Genomic DNA, 23,274 nt, shown 5'->3' on the forward strand with positions numbered 1-23,274 from the left:
TCAGAGAGATCATTCACCCTTTGGTTTTTTGAGATTGGCTTATCTCACTTAACATGATATTCTCCAATTTCATCCATTTGCCTGCAAATGCCATACTTTTATTCTTTATGACTGAGTAATATTCAATTGTATATATATTTACACAGTTTCTTTATCCATTCATCAATTGAAGGGCATCTAGGTTGGTTCCACAATCTGGCTATTGTGAATTGAGCAGCTATGAACATTGTTGTGGCTGTATCACTAGGTATGCTGATTTTAAGTCCTTTAGGTATAGGCCAAGGAGTGGGATAGCTGGGTCAAATGGTGGTTCCATTCCAAGTTTTCTAAGGAATCTCCACACTGCTTTCCAGAGCAGCTGCACTAATTTGCATCCCCACCAGCAATGTATGAGTGTACCTTTTTCCCCACATCCTCTCCAACACCTTTTGTTGCTTGTATTCTTGATAATCACCATTCTAATTGGGTGAGATGGAATCTTAGTGTAGTTTTGATTTGTATTTCTCTTATAACTAAAGATGGTGAACATTTTTTCATATATCTGTTGATTGCTTGTAGATCTTCTTCTGTGAAGTATCTGTTCATTTCCTTTAGCCCATTTGTTGATTAGGTTATTTGTATTCTTGGTGTAGAGTTTTTTCAGTTCTTTATAGATTCTGGATATTAGTGCTCTATCTGAAGTATGATTGGCAAAGATATTCTCCCACTCTGTAGGCTCTCTCTTCACATTACTGATAGTTTCCTTTGCTGAGAGAAAGCTTTTTAGTTTGAATCTATCCCAGTTGTTGATTCTTACTTTTATTTCTTGCACTATGGGAGTCCTGTTAAGGAAGTCTGATCCTAAGCCAACAAGTTGAAGGTTTGGATCTACTTTTTCTTCTAAAAGATGCAGGGTCTCTGGTCTGATTCCGAGGTCCTTGATCCATTTTGAGTTGAGTTTTGTGCAGGGTGAGAGATAGGGGTTTAGTTTCATTCTGCTGCATATGGATTTCCAATTCTCCCAGCACCATTTGTTGAAGAGGCTATCTTTTCTCCATTGCATATTTTTGGCCCCTTTGTGTAGTATGAGAAAATTGTATTTATTTGGGTTTGTGTCCATGTCCTCTATTCTGTACCATTGATCTACCTGTCTATTTTGGTACCAATACCATGCCATTTTTGTTACTATTGCTTTGTAATAGAGTTGAAGATCTAGTATTGCGATACCCCCTGCTTCACTCTTTCTACTGAGGATTGCTTTAGGTATTCTGGGTTTTTTATTCTTCCAGATGAATTTCATAATTGCTTGCTCTATTTCTGTAAGATACATCATTGGGATTTTAATTGGAATTGCATTGAATCTGTATAACACTTTAGGTAGTATGGCCATTTTGATAATATTAATTCTGGCTATCCAAGAACATGGCAGATCTTTCCATCTTCTAAGGTTTTCTCTAATTTCTTTCTTTAGTGTTCTGTAGTTCTCATTGTAGAGGTCTTTCACCTCTTTTGTGAGATTGATTCCCAAGTATTTTATTTTTTTCGATGCTATTGTGAATGGGGTAGTTTTCCTAATTTCTCTTTCTGAAGATTCATCACTTATGTATAAAAATGCATTGAATTTATGAGCATTGATCTTATATCCTGCTACTTTACTGAATTCACTTATGAGTTCTAAAAGTTTTCTGGTGGAATTTCCAGGTTCCTCTAAATATAAAATCATGTCATCAGGGATAGTTTGAGTTCTTCTTTTCCAATTTGTATCCCTTTAATTTCTTTGGTTTGTCTAATTGCTCTGGCTAGAGTTTCAAGGACGATGTTGAAAAGAAGTGGTGAAAGAGGGCATCCCTGCCTTGTTCCAGTTTTTAGAGGGAATGCTTTCAGTTTTTCACATTTAGAATGATATTAGCCATGGGCTTAGCGTAGATGGCCTTTACAATGTTTAGGAATGTTTTCTAGTGTTTTGAGCATGAAGGGATGCTGTATTTTATCAAATGCTTTTTCTGCATCTATTGAAATAATCATGTGATTCTTGTCTTTAAGTCTGTTGATATGGTGAATGACATTTATTGATTTCCGGATGTTGAACCAACCTTGCATCCCTGGGATAAAACCCACTTGATAGTGGTGCACTATCTTTTTAATATATATTTGTATGCGATTTGCTAAAATTTTGTTGAGAATTTTTGCGTCGATGTTCATTAAGGATATTGGTCTGAAATTTTCTGTCCTCGATATGTCTCTGTCTGGTTTAGGTATCAGGGTGATATTGGCTTCATAGAATGAGTTTGGGAGAGTTCCCTCCTCTTATATTTCATGGAATACTTTGAGGAGTATTGGAATGAGCTCTTCTTTAAAGGTTTTGTAGAACTCGGCTGAGAACCCATCTGGTCCCGGACTTTTCTTTGTTGGTGGACTTTTGATGACCTCTTCTATTTCATTGCTTGAAATTGATTTATTTAAGTTGTGTATGTTCTCCACGTTCAGTTTAAGTAATTCCTATGTCTCTAGAAACTTGTTGATGTCTTCAAGGTTTTCTGTTTTGTTCGAGTATAGATTTTCAAAATAGCTTCTAATTATGTTTTGTATTTCAGTCGTGTCTGTTGTGATATTTCCCTGTTCATTCCGAATTTTAGTAATTTGAGTTTTCTCCCTCTTTCTCTTTGTTAGTGTGGCTAAGGGTCTATCAATTTTGTTTATTTTTTCAAAGAACCAACTATTTATTTTGTTAATTTTTCCAATTGTTTCTTTTGTTTCAATTTCATTGATTTCAGCTCTGATTTTAACTATTTCCTGTGTTCTACTACTTTTGGTGTTGGTCTGCTCTTCTTTTTCTAGGGCTTTGAGCTGTAGTGTTAAGTCGTTTATTTGTTGATTTCTACCATTTTGTTGAATGCGCCCCATGAAATAAATCTTCCTCTAAGTACTGCTTTCATAGTGTCCCAGAGATTTTGATATGATGTTTCGTTGTTCTCGTTTACTTCTAAGAATTTTTTTATTTCCCTCCTGATGTCTTCTGTTATCCATTCATCATATAATAGTGTATTATTTAATCTCCAGGTATTGGAGAAGTTTCTGTTTTTTTATTGTGTCATTTATTTCTAATTTCAATCCATTATGAACTGATAGAGTACAAGGTAGTATCTCTATCTTCTTGTATTTGCTAACAGTAGCTTTGTGGCATAAAATATGGTCTATTTTAGAGAAGGATCCATTTGCTGCTGAGAAGAAAGTGTATTCGTTCTTTGTTGGATGGTATATTCTATATATGTTGGTTAAGTCTAAATTGTTGATTGTGTTATTGAGATCTATGGTTTCTTTATTCAATTTTTGTTTGGAAGATCTATCCAGTGGTGAGAGAGGTGTGTTAAAATCGCCTAGTATTATTGTGTTGTGGTCTATTTGATTTCTGGAATTGAGAAGGATTTGTTTGACGTACGTGGATGAGCCAATGTTCGGGGCATAGATATTTATGATTGTTATGTCTTGCTGATTCATGCTTCCCTTAAGCAGTATGTAATGTCCTTCTTTATCCCTTCTGACTAGTTTTGGCTTGAAGTCCACTTTATCTGAAATGAGGATGGATACTCCAGCTTTTTTGCTGTGTCCGTGTGCATGGTATGTTTTTTCCCATCCTTTCACCTTTAGTCTGTGGGTATCTCTTTCTATGAGATGAGTCTCTTGCAGGCAGCATATTGTTGGATTTTTCTTTTTAATCCAATCTGCCAGTCTATGCCTTTTGATTGATGAATTCAGGCCATTTACATTCAGGGTTATTATTGTGATATGATTTGTATTCCCAGTCATTTGACTCATTTTTGTTTTTTGACATGATTTGGTTTCTCCTTTATTTGGCTATTCCTTTAGGCTAGTTCCTCCCGTTGCTGATTTGCATCGTTGTTTTTCATCTCTTCCTCATGGAATATTTTGCTGAGAATGTTCTGTAATGCTGGCTTTCTTTTTGTAAATTCCTTTAGCTTTTGTTTATCATGGAAGGATCTTATTTCGTCATCAAATCTGAAAGTAAGTTTTGCTGGGTATAAGATTCTTGGTTGGCATCTGTTTTCTTTCAGGGCTTGGTAAATGTTGTTCCAGGCCCTTCTAGCTTTTAGGGTCTGGATTGAAAATTCTGCTGATATTCTTATTGGTTTCCCCCTGAATGTAATTTGATTCTTTTCTCTCCTGGCCTTTAAAATTCTGTCTTTATTTGTATGTTATGTATTTTCATAATAATGTGCCTTGGTGTGGGTCCGTTGTAATTTTTTTATATTTGGAGTCCTATAAGCCTCTTGTACTTGGTTTTCCATTTCATTCTTCAGATTTGGGAAATTTTCTGGTATTATTTCATTGAATAAATTGTTCATTCCTTTGGTTTGTTTCTCTAAGCCTTCCTCAATCCCAGTAATTCTTAAATTTGGCCTTTTCATGATATCCCATAATTCTTGTAGATTCTGTTCATGATTTCTTACCATCTCCTCTGTTTGGTGAACTTTGTTTTCAACATTAAATATTTTGTCTTTGATTTCTGAGGTTCTGTCTTCCAGGTGTTCTATCCTATTGGTTGTGCTTTCTATGGAGTTCTTAACTTGGTTTATTGTTTCCTTCATTTCAAGGATTTCTTTCTTTTTTTTTTTCAGTATCTCTAACTCTTTATTGAAATGATCTCTTGCTTCCCATATTTGGTCTTTAACTGTTGATTGGTGCGATCATTTAATGCCTGCATTTGCTCTTTCATCTCCTCCTTCAATGCCTGCATTTGCTCTTTCATCTCCTCGTTTGCTTCCCTGATTATTTTAATTATGTACATTCTGAACTCCCTTTCCGACCTTTCTTCTGCTTTGCTGTCATTGGGTTTTTTTGATATAGTATCTAGGTTTGTTTGGGACATTTTCTTCCCTTGTTTTCTCATATTGGTCAGATGTCAGTGGGACTCTGAGATATTGCAGATTTCCTCTATTGCCTTATAGTGTCCCTGTAGATATCCAGTGTATCACCTCCCTTCAGTAGCCTGAAGTCTTGGAGGAACTTGATAATGCAGTGCTTCTGAAGAAAGCTGCCCGTAGCCCGCTACTGGTTCCAGGGCTTGGAGCTGGCTCTCTGCGGAAAGGCTCTCACTGGGGGGCCTGTGCCACGAAGCTGGCCAATGTGGGAGGAGCCCACCGCTGGAGTGAGCAAGGATACCTGGGGAAGACTCTAGCTGCCCTGCCCTACTCTGATAAGCCACCTCTATCTGGGCCTGCCGCCCAGGCTGAGCTTCACCTGGTGGGGGAGATTCACCCCATGGCTCTGTTTTAGTCTGAGTCTCTCATTGCCTCCCCTTCTTGAATCCTGGGTTCTGCAGTGACTGGAGATGCAGTCACCCTCTAGTCTGCCATCTTGGTTTGCCCCGTGGAAAGAGCCTGTGGCCGGAGGGGCCAGGGCCACCTGGAGAAGTCTCTGGCTGTCCTGCCCTGATCCCAGAGGCTGCCTATGGGTTGGAGCTCTCCACTGGCTGGGGGACTTGTGGCTGGTTCTGTGTAGAAAGGTTCTCACTAGGTGGTCTGCTCCGAGAAGCTAACCTTGAAAGGCGCCTCCTGCCAGAGGGAGCCGGGCTGCTTGGGGAATTCCCTGGCTGCCTTGTCCTGGTCCCTGAAGGTGCGTGCGGGCCGGAGCTCGCTGCACTCGCTCCGGGACTTGTAGCTGGTTCTGTGCAGAAAGGCTCTCACTGGGGGGCCTGCTCCGAGGAGCTGGAGAAGCTGGCCGTGTGGGAGGAGCCCACCGCCAGAGTGAACAGGGCTACCTGGGGAAGACTCTAGCTGCCCTGTCCTGCTCTGATAAGCCACCTCTATGCGGGCCTGCAGCCCAAGCGGAGCTTCACCCGGGGGGCGGGGGGAAACCCACCCCGTGGCTCTATTTTAGTCCGAGTCTCTCAATGCCTCCCCTTCTTGAATCCTGGGTTCTGGAGCAACTGGAGATGCAGTCACCCTCTAGTCCACCATCTTGGATCACCCCTTCTATGGGGTTTTTATTTCCTTTATTTCAAGGATTTCTGTTTATTCTTTTTTCAATATCTTTTTTTTTTTTTCTTAAGGTTGTGCCACTCAGTTCTTTTTTTTTTTTTATTGTAAACAAATGGGATACATGTTGTTTCTCTGTTTGTACATGGTGTAAAGGCATACCATTTGTGTCATCATAAATTTACATAGGGTAATGACATTCTGTTATTTCTTCCCTTCCCCCAACCCCTCCCATCCCTCTTTTCCCTCTATACAGTCCTTCCTTCCTCCATTCTTGCCCCCCTCCCTAACCCTAACTCTAACCCTAACACTAACCCCTCCCACCCCCCATTATGTGTCATCATCCACTTATTAGCGATATCATTCATCCTTTGGTTTTTTGAGATTGGCTTATCTCACTTAACATGATATTCTCCAATTTCATCCATTTGCCTACAAATGCCATAATTTTATCATTCTTTTTGGCTGAGTAATATTCCATTATATATATATATACCACAATTTCTTTATCCATTCATCAATTGAAGGACATCTAGGTTGGTTCCACAATCTGGCTATTGTGAACTGATCAGCTATGAACATTGATGTGGCTGTATCTCTGTAGTATGCTGATTTTAAGTCCTTTGGGTATAGGCCAAGGAGTGGGATAGCTGGGGTCAAATGGTGGTTCCATTCCAAGTTTTCTAAGGAGTCTCCACACTGCTTTCCAGAGTGGCTGCACTAATTTGCAGCCCCACCAGCAATGTATGAGTGTACCTTTCTCCCCACATCCTCGTCAACACCTGTTGTTGCTTGTATTCTTGATAATCACCATTCTAATTGAGGTGAGGTGGAATCTTAGGGTGGTTTTGATTTGCATTTCTCTTATTACTAGAGATGTTGAACACTTTTCCATATGTTTGTTGATTGCTTGTAGATCTTCTTCTGTGAAATGTCTATTCATTTCCTTAGCCCATTTGTCGATGGATTATTTGTATTCTTGGTGCAGAGTTTTTTGAGTTCTTTATAGATTCTGGATATTAGTGCTCTATCTGAAGTATGATTGGCAAAGATTTTCTCCCACTCTGTAGGCTCTTTCTTCGCATTGCTGATAGTTTCCTTTGCTGAGAGAAAGCTTTTTAGTTTGAATCTATCCCAGTTATTGATTCTTGCTTTTATTTCTTGTGCTATGGGAGTCCTGTTGAGGAAGTCTGATCCTAAGCCGACATGTTGAAGCTCTGGACCTACTTTTTCTTCTGCAAGATGCAAGGTCTCTGGTCTGATTCCGAGGTCCTTAATCTATTTTGAGTTTAGTTTCGTGCATGGTGAGAGATAGGGGTTTAGTTTCATTCTGCTGCATATGGATTTCCAGTTTTCCCAGCACCATTTGTTGAAGAGGCTATCTTTTCTCCATTGCATATTTTTGGCCCCTTTGTCTAGTATGAGAAAATTGTATTTATTTGGGTTAGTGTCCGTGTCCTCTATTCTGTACCATTGATCCACCTTTCTATTTTGGTACCAATACCATGCCGTTGTTGTTCCTATTGCTTTGTAGTAGAGTTGAAGATCTGGTATTGCGATACCCCCTGCTTCACTCTTTCTGCCAAGGATTGCTTTAGCTATTCTGGATTTTTTATTCTTCCAGATGAATTTCATAATTGCTTGCTCTATTTCTGTAAGGCACATCATTGGGATTTTAATTGGAATTGCATTGAATCTGTATAGCACTTTTGGTAGTATGGCCATTTTGATAATATTAATTCTGGCTATCCAAGAACATGGGAGCTCTTTCCATCTTCTAAGGTTTTCTTTAATTTCTTTCTTTAGTGTTCTGTAGTTCACATTGTAGAGGTGTTTTACCTCTTTTGTGAGATTGATTCCTAAGTATTTTATTTTTTTCGAAGCTATTGTGAATGGGGTAGTTTTCCTGATTTCTCTTTCTGAAGATTCATCGCTTATGTATAGAAATGCCTTAGATTTATGTGCATTGATCTTATATCCCGCTACTTTACTGAATTCACTTATGAGATCTAAAAGTTTTCTGGTGGAATTTCCTGGTTCCTCTAAGTATACCATCATATCATCAGCAAATAGGGATAGTTTGAGTTCTTCTTTTCCTATTCGTATCCCTTTAATTTCTTTGGTCTTTCTAATTGCTCTGGCTAGAGTTTCAAGGACGATGTTGAAAAGAAGTGGTGAAAGAGGGCATCCCTGCCTTGTTCCAGTTTTTAGATGGAATGCTTTCAGTTTTTCGAGGGAATGCTTTCAGTTTTTCACCATTTAGAATGATATTAGCCATGGGCTTAGTGTAGATGACCTTTACAATGTTAAGGAATGTTCCCACTATCCCTATTTTTTCTAGTGTTTTCAGCATGAAGGGGTGCTGTATTTTATCAAATGCTTTTTGTGCATCTATCGAAATAATCATGTGATTCTTGACTTTAAGTCTATTGATATGGTGAATGACATTTATTGATTTCCTGATGTTGAACCAACCTTGCATCCCTGGTATGAAACCCACTTGATCATGGTGCACTATCTTTTTAATATGTTTTTGTATGCGATTTGCTAAAATTTTGTTGAGAATTTTTGCGTCGATGTTCATTAAGGATATTGGTCTGAAATTTTCTTTCCTCCATGTGTCTCTGTCTGGTTTAGGTATCAGGGTAATATTGGCTTTATAGAACGAGTTTGGGAGGGTTCTCTCCTCTTCTATTTTATGGAATACTTTGAGAAGTATTGGAATGAGCTCTTCTTTAAAGGTTTTGTAGAACTCGGCTGAGAACCCATCTGGTCCTGGACTTTTCTTTGTTGGTAGGCTATTGATGACTTCTTCTATTTCATTACTTGAAATTGGTCTATTTAAATTGTGTATGTCCTCCTCGTTCAGTTTAGGCAATTCATAGGTCTCCAGAAACCTGTTGATGTCTTCGAAATTTTCTATTTTGTTGGAGTATAGATTTTCAAAATAGCTTCTAATTATGTTTTGTATTTCAGTCATGTCTCTTGTGATATTTCCTTGTTCATTCCGAATTTTAGTGATTTGGGTTTTCTCTCTTCTCTTTGTTAGTGTGGCTAAAGGTTTATCAATTTTGTTTATTTTTTCGAAGAACCAACTATTTATTTTGTCAATTTTTTGTATTGTTTCTTTTGTTTCAATTTCGTTGATTTCAGCTCTGAGTTTAACTATTTCCTGTCTTCTACTACTTTTGGTGTTGGTCTGTTCTTCTTTTTCTAGGGCTTTGAGCTGTAGTGTTAGGTCCCTTATTTTTTGAGTTTTACTTCTTTTATTAAATGCACTCCATGAAATAAATCTTCCTCTAAGTACTGCTTTCATAGTGTCCCAGAGATTTTGATATGATGTTTCTTTGTTCTCGTTTACCTCTAAGAATTTTTTAATTTCCTTCCTAATATCTTCTGTTATCCATTCATCATATAGTAGCATATTGTTTAATCTCCAGGTGTTGGAGTAGTTTCTTTTTTTTACTCTTTCATTTATTTCTAATTTCAATCCATTATGATCTGATAGAATACAAGGTAGTGTCTCTATCTTCTTGTATTTGCTGACATTAGCTTTGTGGCATAATATATGGTCTATTTTAGAGAAGGATCCATGTGCTGCTGAGAAGAAAGTGTATTCACTCTTGGTTTGATGGTATATTCTATAAATGTCTGTTAAGTCTAAATTATTGATTGTGTTATTGAGATCTCTGGTTTCTTTGTTCAATTTTTGTTTGGAAGATCTGTCCAGTGGTGAAAGAGGCATGTTAAAATCACCTAGTATTATTGTGTTATGGTCTATTTGGTTTCTAAAATTGAGAAGGATTTGTTTAACATACATGGATGAGCCACTGTTTGGGGCATAGATGTTTATGATTGTTATATCTTGCTGATTTATGCTTCCCTTAAGCAGTATGCAATGTCCTTCTTTATCCCTTCTGACTAACATTGGCTTGAAGTCCACATTATCTGAAATGAGGATGGATACTCCAGCTTTTTTGCTGAGTCCATGTGCATGGTATGTTTTTCCCCATCCTTTCACCTTTAGTCTATGGTATCTCTTTCTATGAGGTGAGTCTCTTGCAGGCAACATATTGTTGGATCTTTCTTTTTAATCCAATCTGCCAGTCTATGTCTTTTGATTGATGAATTCAGGCCATTAACATTCAGGGTTATTATTGAGATATGATTTGTATTCCCGGTCATTTGGTTCATATTTAAAATTTTTGACACATCTTGATTCCTCCATTATTTGACAGTTCCTTTAGGATAATTCCTCCCTTTGCTGATTTGCTTCTTTGTTTTTTATCTGTTCCTCATGAAATATTTTGCTGAGAATGTTCTGTAATGCTGGCTTTCTTTTTGTAAATTCTTTTAGCTTTTGTTTATCATGGAATGATTTTATTTCATCGTCAAATTTGAAGGTAAGTTTTGCTGGGTATAAGATTCTTGGTTGGCATCCATTTTCTTTCAGGGCTTGAAAAATGTTGTTCCAGGCCCTTCTAGCTTTTAGGGTCTGGATTGAAAAATCTGCTGATATCCGTATTGGCTTCCCCCTGAATGTAATTTGGTTCTTTTCTCTCACAGCCTTTAAAATTCTGTCTTTATTTTGTATGTTATGTATTTTCATTATAATGTGCCTTGGTGTGGGTCTGTTGTAATTTTGTGTATTTGGAGTCCTATAAGCCTCTTGGACTTGATTTTCCATTTCATTCTTCAGTTTTGGGAAATTTTCTGATATTATTTCATTGAATAGATTATTCATTCCTTTGGTTTGTTTCTCTAAGCCTTCCTCAATCCCAATAATTCTCAAATTTGGCCTTTTCATGATATCCCATAGTTCTTGGAGATTCTGTTCATGATTTCTTACCATCTTCTCTGTTTGTTCAACTTTGCTTTCGAGATTAAATATTTTGTCTTCAATATCTGAGGTTCTGTCTTCCAGGTGTTCTATCCTATTGGTTATGCTTTCTATGGAGTTCTTAATTTGGTTTATTGTTTCCTTCATTTCAAGGATTTCTGTTTGGTATTTTTCCAATATCTCTAACTCTTTATTGAAATGATCTTTTGCTTCCTGTATTTGCTCTTTTAACTGTCGATTGGTGCTATCATTCAATGCCTGCCTTTGCTCTTTCATCTCATCATTCAATGCCTGCATTTGCTCTTTCATCTCATCATTCAATGCCTGCATTTGCTCTTTCATCTCATCGTTTGCTTCCCTAATCATTTTAATTATGTACATTCTGTACTCCCTTTCTGTCATTTCTTCTGCCATGCTGTCGCTGGATTTTATTGATGTAACATCTAGATTTGTTTGGGGCATTTTCTTCCCTTGTTTTCTCATATTGTTCAGGGATCAGTGGGTCATTAAGATATTGCAGATTTCCTCTATCGACTTATAATGTCCCTGAAGATTGCTAGTATATCCCCTCTTATCCTTCAGTAGCCTGAAGTCTTGGAGGAAGTTGATAATGCGGAGCTCCACGAAGAAGCTGCCTCTCTAGGGGTGGTGACCCTCAGGTGGCGTATATTCCCTGCTAGTGGGCAGAGGTGCCTCCACTTGTTGACCAATGGTCATCCAATGGGGTACTAGACTGCGGCCTGAGGCAAGTCCTGTTTGTGCCTGTGTCTCTGGTTTTACCGTCCCTGTGGGAAAACCTCCCCCGGCAGGGAAGACTCACTCGGTGGGGATGTCTTGCTGATCAGTTCTCCTCCTAGAGGTTCCCCTCAATCTACAACTACCACCTGGGCTGGGCTGTCTTTCTCTGCAACATTCCCAGGGGCCCGGACCTACATCCTGGGCCTGGGAGCCTCACCCTTCGCAGGCGAGTCTCCTTAGGCTGCCTCTCCCAGAGACTCTGCCCGCAGTCCTGGAAACTTCGCTCCGCCCCTAGGCGTGTCTCTGTGCGACTCTTCCAGCAAGAAGCCACCTTGCTCCTGGGACCCTGCTCTGCACCTAATCACCTGGCTATGCGGCCCCTCCTCTGAGCTGCCACCTGGAGCCTCGTACAATAGCTCCGAGACCCAGAGACCCACCACACACCTCCTCCTCCGGACAGCGGCCGAGTTTCCAACGCAGTCATTAGGAGCCCAAGCAATTCACTTCGCGTCTCCTCCTCCCGCCAACTGCCCATAGCCCTAGGCAGTCACTCCAAGTCCAAGTGACCCGCCCTGTTCCTCCTCCTCCTCCTCGGGGTAGCCCCCCGGGTGTTCAGGAGCGGTGGCTCCGAGACCAAGTGACCCACCACGCTCCTCCTCCAGGCAGGCCACCAGTGTTCAGGAGCGGTCGCTTTGAGGGCAATCAACTCACCACTCGCCTCCTCCTCAGGCAACCGCCTGTGGCTCTGATGCAGTCACTCCTAGACCACGCGACCCGCCGCACTTCTCCTCTTCCTCTGGGCAACCCCCTGGTATTCAGAAGCGGTCGTTCTGGGTCTGAACAGCTCGCCACGCAGCTCCTCCTCAGGCAGCCACCCAGAGCCCCAGTGGTTGCTCCGAGTCCATGCGCTGTGCTGAGCCGCCTCCTCTACGATGATCCCAGTTGTCCATGTTTACCGTTCCAGTGGGGGGAGGGGCGTCTCGCCGAGCAACTCACTTCACAAAGTTCCCTGCGTTCCGGGGCTACCGCCCCATCCGGGACGCTTCCCCAATGGGAGAGACTCACCCAGCGACTTTGAGTTGGTCCCAAGTCTCTCACTATCTCCTCTTTGAATCTTGCGTCCTGGAGCAACGTGAAATGCAGCCGCCCCCTAGTCCGCCATCTTGAAACCACCCTGTTTTCTTAACCACTCTACCCTATTCACAAGAATGACATGTTTGAATATGGCAATATCTTGTCATCCCTCAGTATTTCCTATAGATAGTAGTAGTTACTAGATGTGGGGAGATATCTGAAAGGTAATTGTATAATATTTTAATGTCTACATTAAGTAATGCTTATTTTAGCTGAGATTCTAAAATACATTAGAATTCCTTGTCTTAGAAAGATTGTAGAAGAATAAATTGGTTACTCTTATCTGTTACAGACTGACTAAATGAGAAAAAGAAAAAGATTAACATACTTTTAAGGAATTCTTAACCCAATATTTCCCAATATTAAAGGAAAGTATAGTTCATGAATACTTAAATGCATTTGTGACCATTTGATAAGTACATTTTCCTTCATTTGAGCATTAAATATTATGTTTGTTTGTCACAAAACATTGTTAACTTTGAAATGACAGATCAATTCACTTTCACATATTTATTAACAATGTAGTTTGAACTGCTTCTTCTTTTTTTTTTTTTTTTCTTTGTATTTGTTCCCAAGTGAAGGTGAAGTGTTAATTGGTTTTTTATGGCTCCCACTGCTACCTCTGTTTGGGATTTCTAAAGAAGGGTGAGGAATTGAAGATGAATGTGTGAAATTTGGGGTGGGAACACCATTTAATGTGTTTGTGAAGTAGTACACTTCTTCTAGGTAATACTATTGCACTATAATATACATTGAAGCCTGATTTTTCACTCAGGCTAATCCTTTAAGAATATTAGTCAATATTCACAGAGGTAGAAACATGTAAACTGAGTTCCTGTAGCAAGAAAAGATCAGCAATTGATAAACTATGAAATAAGTTGAAACTCGTGTATAAAACCAGAGATTAGATTCCCCTCCCCTCTAAAGCAAGGACATGTTAATTTGGATTCACGTCTAGAAGGAAATAGCCTGGATGTTGCAATTTGCTCTTGTGTTTACAGAAGTTGCCTGAGACATATACCTGGCTATTAACACGTTCTCTTTCCCACCATCAGTAGTTAATTGGTCTGAAACATTGTCCCTGGTGCTTCCATGCTGGATACTTTCAGTAATTCTGACTTTAATTTAATGAGTAATCATGTAGGACTGGGATGTTTCTCAGTGGTAGAGAACTTGCCCAGTGTGCAGGAGGCCCAAGTTCCATCCTCACCATTGAAAACAGAACAAAAATAAAAAAGACAAACCAAAAAGTAACCATCTAAATAGTTGTTCCTTTTTTTTTTTTTAAACAAAGGACTTATTAACATTCTGCACAATGCAAAGAAAACTTCTTACTTTCTAACGCTTTTGAGATAATCTTTAAAAAGATATTGTTATTCCTTTTCCTTTCTAGCATTTGGCATTCCCTCTTGCTCCTTTAGAAGAAGGTAGCAGAGCAATATAATGAGCATTGTCCTGTGTTGGGGAAAGAAATTTGCCTTTGTTAGCATTTGCCTTTGTAAAATTAGTGTAGGGTATAGAGGGAAATAGGAATGCAGACAACGTCTGTTGATTTTGTTTCTCCACTTACCATTTTTGTCACACTATGTTTAAATGTCAGTTCTAATTTCAGATCCAGAAAATTGTTTCTTTATCATAAAGGTAAAAATGAAATTTATTGGGATTTTACTAAGATCCAGGTATGAGTTAAATGCTGTACTTGAAATATATAATTTATTCTACACAATTAAAAAGACACCTTATTATCCTATTTTATAAAAAGTGAAACTAAGACTTACAAAGGTTAGCTTATTACCCAAGGCCATATTCCAAGTAAGTGGCAGAAACTGGATGCAAACCCAGATCTGTCTAATTCAAAGAAAATGCTCTTAGTCATCATCTCAAATATCAATTGCACATGTGGTTTAGTAGAGTGTTCAGTGTATTTTGTTAGCACATTTGGCATCAGCATGTCACAATGAAGAGAGCAACATTGAAAGGAAATGATCTGGAATCAAAATACCTGGATTTGGAATCAACTTATTTGCTGGATTTCTCATTCTACTGTTTGTACTTTTTTATACTGAGAAAACTGCATTATCTGTTTGAACTTCAATTTCTTTCTGGAGTTATGAGAGTAAAGGAGATAACAGATATGAGATGTTTGGTAAATGGTCCATGCTAGTTATTATGCAGGTAGTGATAATATTCTACATCTGTAGAATGCTCTATAGTTTACAGAAAGCTTCCACCAAGGTTGTCTCAGATGACAGTGATAGAATTGTTGGAAGTTCATTTATTTTTTCTTCCTTCATCCAACAATGATTTTATGCATCTACTAAATGTCAGGTATTGTTCTATAAGTGGATGAAATTTAATAAAATCAGAATAAAAATAATCCTCTGTCTTCATGGAGTTTACATTTTAATGGCAGGTATGGGTAATAACCCATGAGTAAAATATCAAGTATATTAAATAATAATAACAATCAATGTAGCATTTAATTCTCACATTATAAGTATGATGAACCAATAGTTAGCTCAATGATTAAATATTGTGAGCCATAGAATACCTGCTTGTTTTTCTATTGTATATATATTTTTAAATGTAAACTAGTTACAGTTCTGTTACAAACCCCAACATTGTATTGTTATGACAATAAAGAGATTATGTTTTTGATTTAATGATTATTATGTATCACCAAAACTGGTGAAACCTTTTCTAACATGAGATTCTATGACATATTGGCTAAAAGTATGTACTTGACATAGATCTTTATTACCTGTCTTCATGTCTGTCTGTCTGGTAAATACATTCTGAAGAAAGCATTTCAGTAATTGAAAGGTTATTTTTTTCCAAGATTATTGAAAAACACAATTTTGACATTCTTTGCCTTGGTAATCTTGCCAGTAGTACTCTCATATTTCTCAAATTCTCACAAAGCCTTAGGAAAATCTTCAGAGACCTGGTACTTCCCCTCTGTTACATGATGACTCTTAGAAGACACAAAGGGATCATGAAGAGGTATTGTAGTGAGCCCAGACATTAAGATTTGTCTGCCAACTCTGAGTTTAAAAAACACTGAAAGCTGAAAGACAAGTGCTCTTCTTGAAGTAGTTTGTAGCCATTGACTAAGGAAGACCAGAAGTCATCATTCAGCATCATGGTACAAAGGTCTGGAAATCTTGAGAGAGAGCTACATTTGCCCACAAAGTTTTTGAGATTTAATCCTGAAAATGTCTTCTAGTTATTATCTTAGTAAAAAAAATTTTTTTTTTTTTACTTAAACTCCTCATTTAAAGTTATGAAGTGTTTCTTTTCACTGTTTGTTTAAGAGGGTGGTTAAGAGCTCACACTTCAGAGTAGACTACTTGTAACACTACTTACAAATGTAAGAAGGATTCCATTGTATCTTCAAAGTATATTGAACGTCTTTTCTCCTTTCTTTACTTACTACCACTATCCTATACTAATTCTTCTCCACACAGTAGCAGGAGTGACTTGTTATAGTTGAAATCTGAGAGTCTGATCCTCACAGTCTGAAACCTCTCTTTCTCATTCTCTTTCTCCTCTTCCCCTTCCCTGTTAAAAACCCTCCACTGACTTTCTCTTAAACTACAATGAAGTCTAATCTCCTTCTTAGGCTTGCTTTGTTGATCTCTCCTGTGTCTTGCTTACCCAGCCACTCTGACATTCTTTGGGTTCTTTAACACACTATTCTGACTCCCTGTTTGAAACTTTTAACACATTCCTATTTCCTGTGGTCAGAACACTGTTCCCCTCATTCCTCACAGAGCTGACTCTTACCACCAGGTCTTAGATTTCCCCTAACCACTCAATCTCAATATATTATCTTGTTGCACTCATTCATAACACCATGTTTTTCTCTTTCATGGTACTATCAAAAGTTTTCATTTTATATTCATTTGGTTTTTGTTTAATATCTGAATTCCTGTACTCTCCAAACTATAATCACCTTGTTTTTCTGGTTTACTGCTGTATACCAGTCCCAAGCATAGTTATTTAGTAGGTGCCCAATAAACCATTGTTTTAAAAGTCACCTGAAAAATAAGAATAGTAAGTCCTATCTGTAAGGTTATTGTATGAATTAAATGACAATAAAATATATAAAATACTTAACACTGTGCTAGACTAAGTCCTCAATAAAAAGTAGTGTCAGTAGCAGTGGCACCCTAATCACCAGGCTTTCATTAAACCCATTGTATGTATAAAATGTCATCAATATCTATGGCATTTATTTTAATAAGAGAGGGTTTTCTTAGGTTTTTGTTTTACTAAGACTTTGCTGAAATAATACATTAACATTGGTCTCCCTATCAAGAAAATTAAAATATGGATTCCAGCAGTGATTCCAGGCTTTTTAAAGGAATGTAGATATGAACTAGACTCGACTTTGTAATGTCACAATAATCAGAGCCCCAGTATACATTCAAGGGTAATTACTTTGGGTAGTAATTGTCTAGACTGCCCTCCCTCTACTCTAGGCAGCTGGCATTGAAAAAGAAGCACTACTTTTATGTGTGAACACAATCAGTCTGTAAAATCCCATTATCCCCCAACTTCCACACCCTGTGACTGCATGCTTTCTTTTAAAACCTCTTAAAGAAAAAAATAAAAAAATCTTCAAGGGAGCCCTCAAGTTCATTTCTAATCTCATTCTACCCATGTAATATGAAAGTAGGGATTGGGAGGGGTACATAATGTGATTTGCTTACCCCTTTACCTGGAATCCTATGATACTTGTGGGAAAGCCTGGGTGAAAGTTTTCATGGGTTGAAACATTTTTTCAGTGTGTATTTTGAGGTAAAGTTGAATTTAATTTTTTTGATGTTCAAAGAATAGAGCAAGGCTTATTTGGTTATTCTAGTTTTTCTCTTCCATCTATTCAGAATGCCTCTACTGTGCAGGAGGTTCTGCTGACTTCCAATGATCTACCTCCTTTTGTCTGTGATCTATGAATATCCTCGATGCAGTGCCCTCTTCTGCTTTGCTTACCTGTTTCTTGTCCCTTTCCATCTGAAAGTATGACCTCTTGTCTAATCTGTCTCCTAATTACTTCTCATGGGCCCACTGTAATCTTTTTCTTTCAAGTTCAGATTTCCCAGTGATCGAAATTTTTCTTTGCATTCTTTCTACAGCCTTGAAGAATTGATATCTGTTCTGAGGATGACACCTTTCTTGTTATCTGCTCCATCTCTTACTACCACTATTTAATGAACCTAGGGGAGGGACTGAGTGTGGAATGTAGGTAGGGAGTCTCAAAAATGTTTTCCCCAGCCATGAAAGACCTGACCGTTTTATTACCATTATTCAAAAACCTTTCTTTTGAAGTTCATGTTTACATCTACTCACCTAATTCCATTATCTTATCCAACCTCTTTATCTTTGGGACATTTCCTCTTCTTTCTTAGGCCCTACATCACAAACCTTAACTTCATACCAACACTTTTGCTCTCTCTGACTTTTTCCCTCTTTGCTAGTGATTTTTCCAAAAACTATAACTTCTTAGTCGCAACCCTTACTTTATCTTAGAGTTGCAGACACGACTTGGACCCCCACATCTTGAGCCGCTCATTTTTCTTTCTTTTATTAAATAAGCCCCCTCTCCTCTTTGTAGATTCCTATCTGTACAACAATCTTATTCCTGAGATCAATAAATCTCCATTCTGTATTCACTTCCTTTCTATCTACCTTGTGCCTCCCCATGACCTACTATGACCTCTTCACCTTCCTAGATCTTAAAAGAGTAGTTTTAATCATTGTTTCTGCTTTCTTTATCTCCTATTAGCCTTAATACCCCACAGACTTTTGCCTTATTACTCTGCAAACATTGCTTTTATAATCCCCAGAGGGTTTTCTTCCTTCCTTCCTTCCTTCCTTTCTTTCTTTCTTTCTTTCTTTCTTTCTTTCTTTCTTTCTTTCTTTCTTTCTTTCTTTCTTTCTTTCTTTCTTTCTTTCTTTTTTTTGTATTCAGTAGTGTCCTGTGCTATGATTGCATCAGTAGTACATTTTTGACATCTTTTAAAAATACTTCTATTTCTTAACTTCATTCTGTTTTCTTCCCACCACAATTTTTCTCCTCTGTAATGCCCCCCACCCCTTGTTTCTTAGTTTTTGGTTTTGTTTGTTTTGAATTATTCTCCATCTTCTACCCTCTAAAGGATAGATGTCCTTTAGCTTATCTCTTTTCTCTGCTGTCTTCCTATTGGTTGTCTCATCTACCTTCTCAACTTTAATAACAACCCCTTAGATATGAATTCTCTTCCTGAATGCTGAGCATCTGTCCCCAGACTTCATTTCAGATCTCCTAAGAGACATTTCCTAAAGGATAACAAAAGTATTTTGAATCCCTTAGATTATTTTAACCATCCAAACTAGGTCACTATTGAGGGTTAAAAGTGGACACTATTCGCAATTAGCAAATATAAACCTGTACTGTGCAAATATCACCCCTTCATATGTAATATGTACAAAATACGCTGAACTCTGCCTCTCTTCTGTCTCCCATCTTTATTTCTTGCCTCACTAGCATTCTACTTACCTGTGCTGAAAATCTTCATCATCTTAACATTCTATTCTTTCCTTTATCTTCTTAAGTATGCCTTTCTTCTTCCTTCCTTCCTTTCTTTCTCTCTGCCTCCCCAACCTTCTTTCCCTTAACCCCATTACACTGGCAGTGCACTATTCAAGCCCTTGTTTCCTTTGCTTGAAATACTGCATAGGCTTCTAACTTGTCTATTTGTTCCCAGTTTTTCTCTACCTTCAGCTGTGTATTCTTTATTTCTACAAAATGTTCCTGAAGTGTATTGCTTATTGATGCAGGTACTCACAAAACATTGGTGAAGAATATCAATACAAACATCTCAGCTTGAGATTTAATACGCTACGAAGTCTGACATAAAGATAATTTCCTGTCCTTTTTTTTTTTTTGGTAGTTAAAGATGGACAGCTTGCCTCTTTCATTTTTTTTTTTTTAATGCAATGCTAAGAATCAAATCCAGTGCCTCACATATGCTAGGCAAGTGCTCTGCCACTGAGTTACAACCCTAGTGCAATTTCCTGTCTTACCTCCTTCATAGACCCTGTACTTCACCTAGACTTTTGGCATTTCTCTGAACACCTCCTAAATCAATGGTATTCAACAGCATCAGAATTGTCTATGGTATTTTAAAAAAATATAAATGCCCATACTTAACCTGGGAGATTTTAATTTAGTAAGTCTGTATTGAGGCCTGGGTATCTTAATAAAAACCTTCCTAAGTGATTTTGACCAAAGACAGGTTTGAGAAACATTGTCCATTTTCCCTATCTTTGAGATTTTGTTCATTATTTTCTCTCTATCGTCAGATCTGCTTTTCTTGCTTTTTTGTTATTACTCCTTACCCTTCAATACCAAACCCTAATTTTACCTTACTCATGGAGTCTTGGTGATCCATCCAAATAGATGTAATTGCTTCTTCCTCTCTACTGCAGAAGCAATAAACTTTCAGTAGATTATGTTTATGACCTACAACCTCTAGAGAGCACAATTCATTAAGGCAAGGCTTCTGCTATATATAAAATAGAAACATTCAATAAGTCATTGGCTTGTAGAGAGCTTTGAAATTCTTAATGTCATTGATAAGTATGAATTATTTTTTGCTAAGTTGACCAAAAGTCCCAAAACAAAAAGTTTAGTAATTGTGAATCTAAGACTATACTAAATTAGGATTTGCTAATCATGTTAAATAGGAGAAAGAAATTGTAATTTTAAGTGCCACTATTGTTTTTAACAGTGGATGAGCTAATAACATTAAAGTCAACTCAGTGGTGGATGGTTCCTTCAACACCCAACCTATAAGTACTTTACAGCATGTAGGTCTGTTTAGATTCCTCATGAAAACTGTCATGTTGGCATGTACCTATGAAATGTACTTTAGTCAGAAACCGTAGTTAGTATTTTTTATACTAGTACCATTGGCACAGGGGAATACTTTTTAATAAATCAACCTTGCTGAAAGACAGAGTGTTGTTTTTAATAGGGAATGAGAATGTAAGTGCAGTAATTTTATGCCGTTACAAGTGATTGTATCTAAAAACAGTTTTTGATTTTTTGTCAAACATTCAGCATGGGAGTGTTTTTTTCTTTTTCTTTCTACTTTTGTTTTTTAACTAGCTTTCTCACTTACATTCTTGTTAAATCTATATGCTATATATTTAGGATTGGATTTTTTTTTCTTTCTATACTTTCCTGTTACTGTAAGGTTTGAAGTTTAGTTTTATCAGCAAAAATTGTGAACATTTAGTTTGGGACTTATGGAAAAATGTGTACAGTTTGGTGCCCTCTCAGATGGAGACTTGGCCTTTAATATCCTATTGTCTTTGACTGTCTCTTACATCTTTATCTACAACTATCTATGTATCCCTCTAAGTATTTAGATTGCATAACAAGTCTAGGTGAAAAGTAAACTTTTATCCTCTTGATGCTCTGTGTATTTGCTAGTTTAAAACGTGTTTCTAATTCATTGCAGGTGAAGTAATCAGTATTAAAGCATGCATTAAATTTTCTGTGCTTATGAAAGGTATACTATTTGGAATATAGTCAATGCATTGTTCCTAGAAAACAGCCATCCTCCATAACAGAAAGTCAAAAGAAAAATTGTTGTTAAACACTGTTAAGCTAGCAAATGAATTATGACTAAAATTTTGTAGTTAGTTTAAGAGCTCTGTGTCAGCAGAATAGTAGAAATAGCAATACCTAGCAAACCTCTTGGAACACATGGCAGACTTTTCTTAAGCATAAGAGTATTAACATATTTTGTAGAACATTATGCAGTTTTCATACACCTTATCTCATTTAATCCTCAAAACAACTCTGATGTGGGAGGAATTCCATTTACATATATGCAAACTAAACCAGGAAAGGTAAATGATTTGTTTTTAAGTTCATACCTGCTAAGTGGTAGATAAGAGATTTCAGATCTTTTGAGGTCAACTCAGTATACCAAAAGAGCTACTTAAAAAAAACATTATTTGTTCAAAGGCCATTTTTAGAAAGCATTAGTCAGGACAATAGCAGTAATGCACACAAAAAGGAAAAGATCTTGAATCAATTTCGGAAGTTTTCCATTTATAGACTATATAAGTAAAATAAAAGAAAATGCATACATGAAACACTCACCCTTTAAAGTAAAATGATACACAACCTCAAAATATTGCTTTTTTTTAATTTGTAGCCAACTTTTATTTTTATGCCTAGAAAATACATGGGGTGTTTAGGACTAATGTGCTGGCCAATTTGCTACTTTAGTGATAGTAACATAATCCCAAAAGCAAGCACAATTATTCTGTACTTTCTTCTTAAGTTTTATTCAGCAATAAGACCATAATTTTTCATATTTAAGGAAGTATGAAAAATTTGTCGAGTTTTAAAAGCTGAATACATGTAGCGTTGGATCAAGGCACATACAAGACTGGCCAAAGGGCGTACAATGCACTTTGGTTTTTCATTGAAAAAAAAATCATGGCAACAAAAAATGATATGGTTTTTAAACAAGTAATAGCTCACAATTCAGTAGGAAGCTAGAAAGAAATTTTACATTACAAGTTTATTATGTAATATCTGGAAAACTCTGACAGTAATGGGCAGTATTCTTGATCATTGTGAAAGTAAATTGGACATTTATGTACAGTGTTAAAACATTTCACATCAACCAGATCTAAATTTGATTTCTAGTATTTAGTTTTCTTTTTCTTTTAAATTCTCCCTTATTTAAACTTCTACGTTCTCTGGATCGCTGAGGGGAATCATTTATGATTATGCTATCTTTTTAATATGCATAAGACTTCTCTTTGACATCCTTTATGATGAAAAAGAAATTTTGTGTTTAGAATTCAATTTTCAAAAATTAAGATGGTGCAGGCAAAACCAAAATGCAGTTCTAGTATTTGTGTTTATTGCACTATACAAGTCTAAGTTTTCTTCTTCTAAGTACAGATTTCCTCCCCAACTCAGAAGCACATTTATGTTGTTTTTGTGAAGTCTTTTATTCTTAAAGTTTTGTTGACAATGACTTTAAAAATAGACTTCACATTATTTTTATGCCAGTTGATATATTCAGTTCAGAAGATATGCTTAAGGATATCTAATTTGCCTACAGCAAAAATGGAGATATGCAGCAAGTTTGATATTGCCCATTACTTCACATATTTTGATTTATTGACTACCACTGGGATAATACAAATTTAATAGTTGAAACAGTATTTCATAACTATTTTTGAAATTTAATTTTTTTCATTCAGCCAGTTTTTATTTTTACATTTTATTAATACCAAAGTGAAAAATGGCCTGTGCTTATACTACAAGGATCTCATGTGAACGCAGTCCTGATTGTTCAACACAGCAAGAAAATTCACTTTCACAGTCAACAAGTCATCTTACTCAGTAGAACACAAAGTAAATGGTTTATAACTTCAATATTTGCAAGGAAAATACAGTACAAATTACTAAAAAATACTAAAATATAGAATTGTGTTCAGGCATCTCCACTACATCAATCGCAGCAGTAACCTGAAATTTGAAACTTTTAATAAAAAGTTCTTAAATAT

At 37.1% G+C, this 23,274-nt stretch overlaps 1 protein-coding gene across 3 annotated transcripts in view; it reads left to right on the forward strand.

Annotated features, from left to right (window-relative positions):
- The window catches only part of Macrod2 (mono-ADP ribosylhydrolase 2), a 2,075,735-nt gene that overhangs the window by 328,534 nt on the left and 1,723,927 nt on the right, over positions 1-23,274 (forward strand). The gene's annotated exons all lie outside the window — the stretch shown is intronic.

This window comes from Sciurus carolinensis, chromosome 2 (assembly GCF_902686445.1).
Source record: "Sciurus carolinensis chromosome 2, mSciCar1.2, whole genome shotgun sequence".
Lineage (NCBI taxonomy): Eukaryota > Metazoa > Chordata > Mammalia > Rodentia > Sciuridae > Sciurus > Sciurus carolinensis.